Source organism: Peromyscus californicus, unplaced genomic scaffold, assembly GCF_007827085.1.
Source record: "Peromyscus californicus insignis strain IS unplaced genomic scaffold, ASM782708v3 Scaffold_17__1_contigs__length_78620276, whole genome shotgun sequence".
Lineage (NCBI taxonomy): Eukaryota > Metazoa > Chordata > Mammalia > Rodentia > Cricetidae > Peromyscus > Peromyscus californicus.
In genome coordinates this window covers 11189492-11199923 of record NW_026294469.1, presented here as the reverse complement: position 1 = coordinate 11199923, position 10432 = coordinate 11189492, and positions in this window count along the sequence as shown.

The window sequence follows — 10432 nt, the reverse complement described above, 5'->3', positions numbered from 1 at the left end:
TGCTGAGGCAGAAGGATGATGAGTTCAAAGCCAGCCTGAGCTACATATATAGTGACAATAAATCATAAGATGGACTTACTCGGTGCTTGCCAACCATATGCAAAGCCCCTAGATTCAGTCCCAGTACCATAAAACAAACTAAAAGGTAGGTATGGAGCTGGATGGAGCTTGGTGGTGGGGTGCTTGCCTAGAATGCACAAGGGTTAGATCCCAAGTGCTCTCTCTCTCTCTCTCTCTCTCTCTCTCTCTCTCTCTCTCTCTCTCTCTCTCTCTCTCACACACACACACACACACACACACACACACACACACACACACACGTGAACCAACCTCACTGTCTTCCTGACATGATAGTGATAGTTTATTAAGTCCTGAATAAAATAGCCTGCTTCCTGGTTAGAGCCATAATGAGCCACATTACAGAAAGAAGCAGGTATTAGGAAAGAAGAGGATGACTCCTGTGAGGCCAAAAACAATACATACATGTCAGAGAATGTACCTACCCTGAAGGCTCCCATACATGGAAATAAGGATGTTTCCATAGCAAGACTACATAGGTTGATAACTGGAAGAACAATTTTCCAAGGATGCCTGAAGATAGATGACATCACCAACACCTCTGGACTTTAAACTTGGACACAAAATAGTTTATCTGGGGTTGGAGATGGACTTCAGTAGCAGAGCCCTTGCCGAGCATTTACAAGGCCCTGAGTTTGATCCCCAACGTGACATATGTAAAAAAAATAGTTTACCCTGCATTGGCTGCAGTGAAATTTCTACCACCTCTGTGGAGTAAAAATGACTCTTAAACAAAAATAAAGTGAGAGAGCTGGAGAGAGATGGCTTGACAGTTAAGAGCACTGACAGGCTCCTCTTCAAAGGACCCAGGTGCCTCCCAGGTGGAATCACAATTGTCTGTAATTCCGATTCCAGGGACTCTGATGCCCTCTTCTGGCCTCTGCAGGCACCAGGTACACATGTGGTGCATGGTCATCTATGCAGGTGAACAGTCATGCATATACAAATCAATGAATCCTTTTTTTTTTTTTTTTTTTTTTTTTAAGGAAAGAAAGATAAAGTGAGACCCTTTCATGAGTAAGACCAAATTGTGAACATCTGGCTTTCCAAGCTGCCATGTGGGCCTGAAACACCTAACTGCACTCTATGCATCAGGACAGACAGCTGTCATTTGGAAACAGGAGAAGAGCAGTAGAAAGAGCAGGAAGTGGTCACCCCCGGGATAGGGGAGTGTGCTTTCCACTCTAATCACAGGGTATGACCCAAGTCTGAGTAGGTGTCTCATAGACAGTCAACGAGGCACTGCTGAATCCAACTGCAAAAGCTGTGTTCTGCCTACACTGGGTGGGTGGCTTCTGTATTCTCTTCTGTCCTGGAGTTTCAAGCATACTCTGCTACAGGAGCATCACTTGTGTGGGGGGAAGAGGGGCTCCAGCTTCCCTCCAAATACTATCACATCATTCTGTCACCGGAGAGCCTTCACAACCTTCATCCGGAATTTGAAGCTGTCTGCCTCTGCTTGCTGGTCTAACTGTGTTCCTCATTTCTACCGAGGCAACATCATCAACTGGAACCCTGGTGTTAGGATCACAAAATTTGTAGGTCACTGGCAAATCCCCTGGAGCCAACAGGAAAGCTGTTTCTCTCAGAAATATGATTCACAAAGCAACCATGGGAGAGGACAACATCCTGAACCCGAGTGTTGCAAACTGTGAGGGCAGAAAGGAGTCTGCAGGAGCAAGTACAACAAGAGAACCCAAAGTAATGCACAGTGTCCTCACAGTGTGATTTTCTTTTCCTGATTCTCCCTCACAAATGGTGCAAGTTGTGGGGCTGGTTCTCTAGCTCAGTTGGTGGAATATTTGCTTAGCATGTGTGAAGCCCTGGGTTCAATCTCCAGCACTACATAAAACTGGGAACTGTGGTATATCCTGTAATCCCTGAATGTGGGTAGAAGTAGAAGGATCAGAAGCTCAAGGTCATGCTCTGCCATGTAGGGCACTTGAGGTTAACCTGGGCTACATGATTCTGTCTTAATGATAAATAAGAATAGCAAGTTATGACATGAGTTTCCTAATACCAGCTCTTCACAAAGTGTTATAAACACTCTTAAACATATTGAGACGTGCCAGTGGCCATGTCAGAGGAGCAGCAGGTGGCAATTGAAGTTCAAGGTGTCAGCCCACCAGGAGGAGAATCTCTGATGGGTGACTCTCAGATAGGCGAGGCTCCAAGACCACAGACCCCAGAGTGTCTTTTGCTTCTGCTGTGCCTTTACGTGTTTGCTGCTGCCATCTTTCTCTGGTATCTGGCATGGTGTGAATGAGTGTGGGGAGATCCCCACTGCCTGTAAAGTAGTATGTTTATCTCATGGAAACATCCCATTCTACTGGGCATTTTTACCTGTGGATCATTATGAGGATGATTTCTTCCTAAGCTGTACTGTCTAATTGATAATAATAATGTTAGTTTAAATAGAGTTTTGATGATAAAAATGAAACAAGTAAATGTCACAGAGCTAGAACACATGAGTTTCTATTGAGGAGCCATATAGACTGTGGCTTAGGTTAGTGATTAGGAAAAACAATTGAGTCCCAGTAGCCCAGCTAGTTTAAACGCTTTTAATGTTGGGAAATATGTTTACAGGTTTCAGAGCGCATCATAGCTACAACGAAGCTTTGAAAATAACAAGGTTAGACTAGATGTTTTTGCCAAACAGCTTTGAGGTGAAAAACCCAAGAAGATAATCTAAAGTTTTAGAAAATCACATAGTTAAATGAAGAACTTGTTAAGGTCAGGGAATAAATACAAAGCAGCTCAACTACTACAAGCTGATGTACTTTCCTTGCTCGGATTGGTTGATGATCAAAGATGATGACTAATTCCTTAGACCCATTTTCCCCCTCAATTTCCTGATATAAAAAACTATTGATGAGTGGGTAGGCACCCTAAAGATTTAAAGTATATCTGACTGATTGGGCTTCATGTATAGGAGTTTAGGTTTGTGATTCCTTTAAGATTCCTTATAAGATTACCTTTCAAGATAAGTAATAAAGTAATTGATCCTTTCTTTATAATCGCAATACACAGCCTGCCAGGAAAAGAATATCTTGCTTGCCCATATACTGTTAATCTATAAGAAGTGACTTGGCTATGAATGTACATGGGTTCTTGGAACAACTTGTTTTTCACCTGTAATACATGAAATGTTTAATCATGTAAGGGATATGGAAAACATGCTGTTTTTTACTTGTATTCATTGTAATCATTCACTTGAAAAGCAGAATGTAACCACAGTGTAATTTTTATACTGCCTGGGAGATTTTGCTGGGGTATATAGCTGTAAGGGAAAGACTAAAGAAAGAGTTAAAATGAGTTAGAAGGAAAATATCAAGAATGAGAAAAGGAAATCACCAGGAAAACAAAGAATAGAGAATGCAAAAGAAGATTAAAGAAAAGTCTGGAGCAAACTCTCAAGAAAGTGTGAGTTTCTTTTCCCTTTACCCCCTCAGATAAAAAGTCACAGTATGTTCTAACTCCGTGGGCTCCCTTTGAGCCTTGTGTTGCTGGAGGCTGCCCCCCACCAGGCGACAATGCAGAAGTTCCCTCCATCTCTCTCTATATATACATTTGTGTGTGCATATGTACATGCATACATATACATATGTGTGTGTGCACCTAAACTACATAAATATGGAGAAAAGGGAAAGAACAATTATGGGTGATTACAGAAGTCCTTGAACAGAAGTTAACTCCCTCACGTTCAGCTAAATGTCCCTGCAGTCCAACCTTGCAAACGTGTGAAAGAAGCATCACTCTTGATTTTATTTTTAGATGTATTTATTATATTTTACATGTATGAGTATTTTCCTGCATGTTTGTCTCTGCACCTCATGTGTCTGTTGCAGAGGCAAGAAGAGGGTGTAGGGTCCCTGGGGCTGGAGTTACAGGGGGTTATTTGCCACCATGTGGGTGCTGGGATTGAACCAGTGTCCTCTGGAACAGCAACTGCTGTTGGTTGTTTTTACCCTTAAGCTCTTTACTCTTTGGGGGCCCGCCACCAAGCTCCCAAATAAATAAACACGTGAGAGTTATTCTTACTTATGAATGCCCGGACTTAGCTTGGCTTTTTTCTAGCCAGCTTTTCTTAACTTAAATGATCCCAGCTACCTTTTGCCTCTGGGCATTTTCCTTTTCTTACTTCTGTAATCTTACTTTCACTCTTATTCTGTGGCTGGTTGTGTGGTTGTGTGGCTGGCCCCTAGCATTCTTCTCTCCTTGTTCTCTTGCTCTTTCTTCTTTTCCTTCCAGATTTCCCCTTCTATTTATATTCTCTCTGCCTGCCAGCCCCACCTATTCTTTCTCCTGCCTCACTATTGGCCATTCAGCTCTTTATTACACCATCAGGTGTCTTAGACAGGCACAGTAACACAGCTTCACAGAATTAAACAAATGCAACATAAAAGAATACAGCACATCTTTGCATCATTAAACAAATTTTCCATAGCATAAACAAATGTAACATATCTTAAAATAATATTATACAACAACCAACCAATGCTCTTAACCACTAAGCCATCTCTCCAGCTCTAGTCCTGTGTTTTGGGAAAATATTTGCTTGTTTGTTGGTTTATGTGTCTGTGTATGCACATGTGAGGGGGAGGATGTGTATGCCTCTGCTCACACAAGCCCAGGAGGGGACACAGGTGTCCTCCTCTATCACTTTTGGTCTATTCCTTCAAGGCAGGTGTTGTGGAGATTCACCAGAGAAGACTGTTTGGACATGAGTTTAAGCCAAAAGAAAGTCTTTATTTGCCAGCTGGGCTAATAGTGGGCTGACAGTCTGGTTAGTTCCTATCCCTATGTAGTACAAGGGCTGGGTGTCTAAGCATAACTAACAAGTCTGGCTGATTTGGGGCTGGGAATGATTAACTCTGTCCCCAGAGTCCCTTCCTGTGGCATAGAATCTGATTCTCCAGATTTTGTTTCTTTCTGTTTTTCAAAGGCCAGAATATTTTAAAGGACTTTTTCAGGAAGCCTTAGTTTTACAAGCCCAATTTTTGCAGTGGGAACTCCCTTGTTTCTGGCAACCAGAGGGCCCAGCCACAGGACATGCATAGAATTGTAAACTTTATATTCTTATCTCAAAAGATAAGTTTTTATAGCTTTTTTTTCCTCCAACAACCAGACACTTACAGTGGGCACCAGTGAGTAAAGGTCAAGATGGAGTATGGGTTGCTGGTCTATAGTCACCCTAGCTAATACCTTCCCTGTGTCTGTCTTTCTCAGGTTCCAGGCCATTCCTGAGGGTGATGGGGGATGGACCATGACCCTATATTCATACTCATAGTGCAAAACACGAGGCTCAGGAGGAGGTAGAGGGGCGGGGAGTGGAAAGGCCCTGAGCCCAATGAAACCTTCGTCTCTGACCATTTAGGAGCAGTGTCTGTGACTTCCACTTTCTTGACCTGGGTGTGATGGATCCATGGTGTGATGCCAGCTGTCTTCACTGCCACAGAGTAGAGAGCACCCCTTTGGCTATTTGCTTGACCCAGATGGTGTCACTGGACTTAACAAGGGGAAACTGGTGCTGGACTCAGAGGTCAGCTGGCTCTCTAGGATAGTTTAATGAATAGCCTGTATGGTGAACTGGACAGTCTGTACTGACTTGAGAAAGGAATGGTCAGAGAATTTTCCGCCTACAGGTCTCTGAGCCAGGGAAGCAACTGGGAAGTCTTTCAAACATAATCTAATAGTGGGGTAAAGCATTCCCTATATGTGGTGCAGTGGGCCCAAAGCAAAGGAAGGAAACCTTTTCATTCTCTGGTAGACTCTACCGAGAGTTTTCTTCAAGTATTTTTCAGTGTCTTATTTATTTTATCCTTAGCTAAGGATAGAAGAAAGGGGATATAAAATTTGCCTCCACAACTAAGAAAAGTCACTGAGGCCAGGCATGTGTCAGGGGTGTCACACATGGAGGCCTAGAGAGGCTTTGTATGAAGCTGTGAAATTGAAGTCTGGATTGCCTTGGAGATTCCAAGATGTTAGAGATGCCAGAGCATTGGGATACCTGCTGAGGAGAACTGTTAACAGGGAGTGGAACCAGCCCAAGAGAAAGAAGTGTGTTTCAGTCAACAAAGCTGAAAGGAGTTGGAGATCTGAAGAGTGGTTTGACATTAGACATGAAGATGTAGAGTTTGGAGTTTGCCCAGATGTTTTTCAGTCTTGCTTTGGTTCAGTATTTCCTCACTAGGCTCCCTTCCCTGTGTTTTGGAATGTTAATGTATATCCTGTGCCATTATACATTGAAAATATATTATTTGCTTTTTTATTTTGATTTTACAGGGATTATAGTTAAGAGATTGCATGAATCTCAGAAGAGACTTTGAACTTTAGACTTTTAAATAAATTTGAGACTATGATAGACTATGGGGACTTTTCAAGTTGGACCGAATGCACTTTTACAATATGATATGGCTACAAGCCTGTGGGAGCCAGGGAGTGGAATATGATGGTTTGAAAGAAAATGGCCCCCACAGGGAGTGGCACTATTAGGAGGCATGGCCTTGTTGGAGTAGGTGTAGTCTTGTTGGAGGAAGTGTGACACTGTAGGTGGGCTTTGAGGTCCAACATATGACAAGAGGCTTTCGCTATGAAAGCCAAGCTATTGTTGTAACTCATTGCTAAGGGAAGGCCAAATCAGAAGACCTAGAGGAGCTTTTTAGCTATTGTTTGAGCAGTTTTAGTTCAGGTGGGAAACACTTTTACCCACCCTGAAAACGTATCTAGCAAGGACTTTTATCCTCCCCCAGCAGGCTGGATCTTGGTGGAGTCAGTTTTCCCAGAGTTCACTGGGGTGTTGCTCTCTCCTTTGGACCCCTCCTGAGTAAGGGCTCTCTGATTTGGATTTACTTGGACACAAACCAGGCATCTGGCTGAGACATCTCATACCAGCCTTATGCTACTAAGTTGTGCTGAGGTCTTGGGGGCCTACTAAGGTTTGGGGCCCTGTTACAGCAGGGTCTCTCCCTGAACCTGACATTAACATTTTTCTAAGTTCATGTACTCAGTTCTCAGTACTGCAATTACAGGTATGTACTATCACACCCAAATTTCTTCACCTTTTATTTCTTGTGGCTTCAAAATGATATGACTAGATCTTGATTTGGGCTTCTTTTTTTTTTTTTTTTTCTGTGTCCAGCTCAAGAGTAAGAACTTCAAGGAAATCCATTTCTGTTTTCTTAAAATCCCCATGAGTCTTCTCAGGCCACTCTTCTGACTTCCTATGTTGTGTGCTTATCTATTAGAGCCTTTAGTATATTCATCAAGGTTATTTTAAATTCCTGCTCTGATAATTCCAATATTCTTGACATATCTGAGTCCAACTCTGTTGTTTCTTTTATTTGTTTATTTGTTGTCTGTTTTAAGGGTTTTGAGACAGTGCCTCTTGTAGCCTATATTGCCCTCAATCTTGCTACATAACTGAGAATGACCTTGGACTCCTGATCCTTCTGCCTTCATGTCCTAAATTCTGGGATTACAGGAGCATGCCACACTAGACTCCATAAATTGTTTTCTGAAACTGAAAATAAAACTACTGTATGATCCAGCTATATCAACTGGGGAATAAGGCCAAGGGCACCTGTTAGCATACAGCAGAAACCCCTTCACACTCATGTTCACTGTGGCTCTATTCACAATAGCAAGCTCAGGGAATCAGCCTACATGCTCATCAGCAGATAAATGGATGAAGAAAACATGGTGTGTATGCACAATGGCATTTTATTGAGCTAGAAAGAACTAAATTGGCCTGTTTGTCTTTGCTACTTTTCTCTCTTTTAATTTTTTAAATTACATTTTTTTTTTTTTTTTGCATGGGTGTATGTGTGTGGGCACTTGCATCCTGGTTCATGTGTGGCGGTCAGAGGGCAACCTGCAGAGAGTCAGTTCTCTCCTTCCACTGTGTGAGGTCCATGTATCAAACTCAGGTCAGCAAACGCCTTCACCCACTGAGTCCCACAGCCCCTGGCCTTTGCTTCTTGCTGGCGAATGTGTCTATCTCCACCATTGTCACCCCACACTAATGTCAGACTCCAGCTTCCTCGGCCTTCTGATGTGAACCAAAGTCCAACAACTCAAGAGCTGGAGACAAGAGGACCAGGAGTTCCAGGTCATTCTTCGCTACACAGTGAGTTTGTGTCGAGCCTGGGCTACCTGAGATCTTTTGTAAAAAAAAAAAAAAAAAAAAAAAGTTTTTGCAGGAAAACAGGCTGAAGATAAAAGCTTTCCTACAGACAGACAAACATGAGGACTATGTTAGAATTCTCAGGACATGCAGAGCAAAAAGGGTGGCTGGCGGTGGACAGGGTGGCCCGCCTGTACCAGCCACCGGAAAGGCTAACTCAGGAGGATTAGGAGCACGAGGCCTGCCTGTGAAACATGTCAAAGAGCTGTTCTCACCCAAAGAAACAAATAAGATTATTTCAAAACTATAGAAAGATTAAAAGCTAGAGAGATATTTTTAATGCTATGAGACAAAAATCACCCACCAAGAATTCTACACCCGAGAAATGAAAGAAAAATACACGCTTCTCTTGGACAAACCAAAATTGATGAAATTTGCCTGGCATGGTGGCACACACCTTTAATCCCTTGAGCACTTGGGAGGCAGAGGCAGGCAGACGTTTTTGTGAGTTCAAGGCCAGCCTGGTTTACATAGGATTCCAGGCCCGCCAGGACTATACACAGAGCTGTAGCAAAAGATGTGAGTTCAGTTTCCAGCACCCATGCTAAGTGATTCACATCCACCTGTAACTCCAGACCAGGGGAATCTCACACCCTTTTACTGACTCCAGGGTTACAATCGTGAAGGTGTGCATGCATGCACACAGTGACACATACATACACATAAATAAATGATATAATAAATGTGGGGTTTTTTTTTTATTGGTTTTTCAAGACAGGGTTTCTCTGTGTAGCTTTGCGCCTTTCCTGGAACTCCCTCCGTAGTCCAGGCTGGCCTCGAACTCACAGAGATCTGCCTGCCTCTGCCTCCCGAGTGCTGGGATTAAAGGCGTGCGCCACCACCGCCTGGCATAATAAATGTTTTTAAATAAGGAAAATTGAAGGGAAGCTGTGAAGAGAAACAAATTAATCCACATCTACAGTGGAAAGCTTCCAATCCCTCTGTGGGTTATTTTTCACACCACTGTAATATAATACCCAACGGAAGCCACTTTAACTTATTTTGGTTCATGATGGCAGGGAGACAGTCCATTATGGTGGGGAAGGAATGACAGAGACTCCAGATAAGACAATACCATTCAGTGCTAAAAAGCAAGTGGAAGCTGAACATGTTAATGTACTCGAGACTGGACCTGGGGCAGGAGGACTCTAAGTTCTTTATTTTATTTTATTGTCATTGTTACGTTCATTGATGTTTTGCCTGTATGTGTGTCTGTGTGAGGGTGTCAGAAGCCTTGGAACTGGAGTGGCATGCAGGTATGAGCTGTCATATAGGGGCTGGGAACTGAACCCTGGTCCTCTGGAAGAGCAGCCAGTGCTCTTAACCACTGAGCCATCTCCCAGCCCTGAGGATTCTAATTTCAAGGACATCCAGAAATACATAGCAAGATCCTATCTCAGTTTTTTCCTATAATTAAAAAAAAAGCCACTTACCATTTTTCAATTCTTGCAACATTTTAATTTATCTTGGGGGCTGTGTATGTATGTGTGTATGTGTAGATGAGAGGACAACCTGAGTTATCTTGCCAGTCCAACCTTAAAAATGTCTGTGATTCGCTAAAATAACATTCATTGTTTTGTTATACTATTTTCATTCATCATTTTTACTTATGCTGAGAGCCTGTTCATGTCTGTTACCCACTTGAATAAAAGTACATTTTTGGTTAACTTCTAGATCAATTCTACATTAAAAATAAGAATCCTGTGTAAAAAAAAAATCTGTACTATTTGGGTCAATTATCATGATATGGTTATATGATTCTTATAAGGGATCAAGAAAACCCAACAAATTTAAACCACTGGCAAGTAGCACCTCCCACATGGCCTAGCACCAGGTATCATCTTGTTTCTATACCACTGCTGCTTTCACAGTGTGTGCCTTTGAGAAAAGTCCCATATATCAAAGTTTCTTATGATGTTGTTCACAACCCTACAGAGGGTCAATTAACTAAATGTGGGATCTCAAAAAAAATAAGCAATCAATTCCCACCCTGGGCTCCACATTAGGGCCCACAGACCTGGTAGCTTTACCAAAGGCCAGGTTCGTCCTAGGGACCCCAGGAAAAATACCACCCACAGGCCGCCAAACCCCTTTAAGGCTGCCCAACATCTCCAGACTCACCTCCTTGCCAGGATTCCACATCCTACTCTACAACTTGGCTTTACCAGA